Source organism: Tupaia chinensis, unplaced genomic scaffold, assembly GCF_000334495.1.
Source record: "Tupaia chinensis unplaced genomic scaffold, TupChi_1.0 Scaffold145396_1, whole genome shotgun sequence".
NCBI classification, from domain to species: domain Eukaryota; kingdom Metazoa; phylum Chordata; class Mammalia; order Scandentia; family Tupaiidae; genus Tupaia; species Tupaia belangeri.
The window spans coordinates 700,631-704,182 of record NW_006205257.1 but is presented as its reverse complement, the minus strand read 5'-3'; the positions used below and the strand labels follow the sequence as shown (position 1 = coordinate 704,182).

The window sequence follows — 3,552 nt, the reverse complement described above, 5'->3', positions numbered from 1 at the left end:
AACATGTCAGCAAGGTTAGCATATATTTATAGATTTATATAGATTTATATATATAACATTTCAAAACAGCTAACGATGTCATCCTTAGTCAAAACTGAAGTCAATCTAAACGTAAAACTATGACACTCGATATATGTCAGCATGATACCTCCCGTACAATACTTAAAATATACTTACCTTTCAAATACATTTTTTTAAAAATTATTTATTATTATTATTGTTAATATTATTTTTCACATGAATTTTGCCAGAGAAAGAGAGAGAGGGAGAGCGAGAAAGCAAGCTGCCAGGTCTGGAACTCAAACTACGGCCAGCCATGTGGGAATTCCAGCACCTTCACCACCATGCCACCTGCTGGCCCCTCAAATACATTTATAAGGTACACCAGAAGTGAGAAAATAAAGCCTCAACATTTAAATACAAGTCACCATATAAACAACAATTCAGGCAACACAGAAAGTCCTCTGTTTTACAGAAGCCTGGGAGAGCCTGTCCTGAAGCTGGCTCTGACACATAGCACTGGCTGCACTACAGCTGCCATTGCAAAACTGTCAGAGCACACTGGCAAGCAACAGCGCATCAGAGAGAGAGACAGAGAGAGAGAGAGAGAGAGGAGAGAGGAGAGAGAGATGGGGGGAGGGAGAGAGAGAGGTAGAGGGGGAGAGAGAGAGAGGAAAGAGAGAAGGGAGGAGGAGAGAGGAGAGAGAGAACGTGCAATGACCCCACTCCCTTCTCCATGCTACTCTAGTAACAAGACTGGAACTACTTTACTCTGCTCTGGAAAAACACCAGCAGATGCTTGCTTCAAAGCAACCACCTGTGTCCTAGAGCCTCCGCAGGACGGCTCATTTGGCGTTTTGTTCCAAAGCTGAGTACTCCATTTCAGACACTCTGGAGGCATGGATGAGCTTGGTGAGCCCCTTCTTGGCCAAGTACTTAAAGATGAAGGCCTTCATGAGCTCGTGGCGGTAGTTGCGGTTGATGAAGCTGTAGAGCACAGGGTTGACGCAGCAGTGCACCAGAGACAGGCACTGTGTGGTGTGCAGGGCCATGAAGAGGGCGTTCTCCAGCTGGCAGGTGAAGGGGAGGGAGTGCAGGATGGAGAAGATGTCCAGGAGCACCACGGCGTGGTAGGGCAGCCAGCAGACGAGGAAGACCACCATGTAGGAGAAGACAATTTCTGACTGCTGTGCTGCTCTTGGTCACCGGATGCCGAGATGGCTCTAGCGAGCAGGAAGTAGAAGACAGTGATGATGGAAAAGGAGACAATGAAGCCCAGGATGACGGAGACCAGTTCCACGCCGATCAGCCACTCCTTGATGCTGTGCTTGGGGTAGAAGGACCGGCAGTAGGTCTCGTTGTTGGAGGCAGATGTGACCATCTTCAGGTAGTAGATGATGCGCAGTAACACACAGAAGGCCAGCAGCCACACCAGGACACAGGCAACATGACACACAGTCTTCCTCCCACTGCCCGAGGTGCTGCTGAAGTAGGTGATGGTCAGGTAGCGGTCCATGCTCATGCAGGTGAGGAAGAAGATGCTGCCGAAAGTGTTGATGGAGAAGATGAGGTGCGTGACTTTGCACATGAGCTTGCCCATGGGCCACTGGTTATGCTGCACCAGGCTGACCACCTAGACGGGGATGGTGAGCTCCATCCACAGGTCCACTATGGCCAGGTTCAGGATATAACAGTGTGCGTGCTAGCCTGTGGTTTTAGCCTGGATGTTCACCCAGACCAACACGGAGCTGGCAATCATACTGACCACGAAGAGGAAAATGTAGAGGAAGGAGAGCGTGTAGAACAGGGTGCCCTTGTTGGGCATGCCAGGGCACAGCACTGTGTCCACAGTGATGCAGTCACTGCTGCTGCATGGCCCGGTGATGTCTGAGAAGTTTTCTGGTTCCAAGTAGTCAAAGAGATGCAAATCCATGGTTTTGAGGAGAGCAATCCAACAACCACACTCACGTACGTGTCTCCAGGCCGAGCCCAGGTACTTTTGATAATTTCTCATGGGTGATCCAACTTGTATGTGGTCTCATGTGGTCGTGATGGAACACAACTCCTTTACCATCAACAAGCTCTGGACATTTCTGGATGACAGATTTGTTCAAACTGTCCAATTGCTGAATTTGAATGCACGCATTTGAATTGATTATATAGTTCCTAGGTAGGAGCTCAAAAAACAAGACACCTTTAAAATCTCACCACACTGAGAGCATAACCTTCCTCTGCTGAATGTCTGCTTTCGATGTCACCTGAGATAAATCATTACATTGGGACCAAGACTTTGCAAGCCACGTTGTTGTAAACAATCTACTTCTCATCGCCAGTTACCAGTCGCTTCAAAAAAGGATCGTATTCCTCACATTTACTGAGCATATCACAGATGTATACACATGCCATCAAATGAACTTCTTTGAGTTCATGAAGAACCTAAATATTGAGCTTCCTTACATATCCCAGCTTCTTCAGACGGCCATGAATGCTTGGATGATGGATGTCCAATGTTTCTGCAATCTCTCGTGTCATATAACATGGATCTGACTAGACCAATGACTTTATTTTGTCATCATCAATCTCGGTGAGCCACTCTGACCAAGGAGCGCCATGGAGATCAAAATCACCAGCACCGAATTTCATGAATTATCGCTGGCACTGATGTTCTTGTAGAGCATTGTTGCCATAAATTCATGCAACTTTTCACAAGCTTGACGCACATTCTTCCCTTTACAGAAGTAAAACAGTAAAACATGGAGAAAATGCAGTTTAGTCTTCCATCTTCAACTTGTCGTAAAATATCCAAAACTTAACCAAATCATTTTTTTTTTAGAATGAAGCTAGAATTGTCAGCTGTCAAATGACATAACAATAACATAGATGTGAATGGCTCTAGCACTTCCAAAAATGAACTAGTGCCATCTGTTGCAAAAACGCGTCATGACTTTTCTGACAACCCAATACTTATTTTCATTGGGAAGGTTGGCATCCGATAATGGGAATCCTCCAGGGCAATGTTTATGAAACACCAATCAGATCATTTCACTCTACTCCTTAAACATCTTTAAGGAGTGAGAGATTGTTTTCACAATCGCATGGAAACTCCTTAGTGTGATACCCAAACTCTTTCTCATCTGGCCTCTGCATGTTTCCCCGACAACACCAAAAGGCCTGTTAGGAGACACACTTCAGCCTCACAGCTCTCTGTCTTAGTGTGTGTAGTCTTTTTTCTACCCCAACTTTAAGACTGAGTTTTAAGGCTCTTCGTGGCCCTCTTACAACTCAGTCTGGGTTTGTGCTCCTAGGATCTGCTCACAAACACTAGAATATTTACCTTTGCTACATTGTAAATAATTTGCTAGATCAGTCTCTGTAGAATTCATAGTATTCAACAAATATGCCTTAAATGAATGAATAAATGAATGAATGAACAAAGCATTATTGCTATAGTTAAGAGGCTACTGAATGTTAGACTAGAATAAGAAGAGTTCATTCAAGAAAGACTGATGCCAGTAAACTTTTTTTTTTTTTTTTTTGGAGGGGTTTTCACTC

At 44.8% G+C, this 3,552-nt stretch overlaps 1 pseudogene; it reads right to left on the bottom strand.

Annotated features, from left to right (window-relative positions):
* Positions 1–845: 845 nt before the first annotated feature.
* Positions 846–1,998, bottom strand: LOC106733837 (atypical chemokine receptor 3-like; annotated as a pseudogene).
* Positions 1,999–3,552: the final 1,554 nt, after the last annotated feature.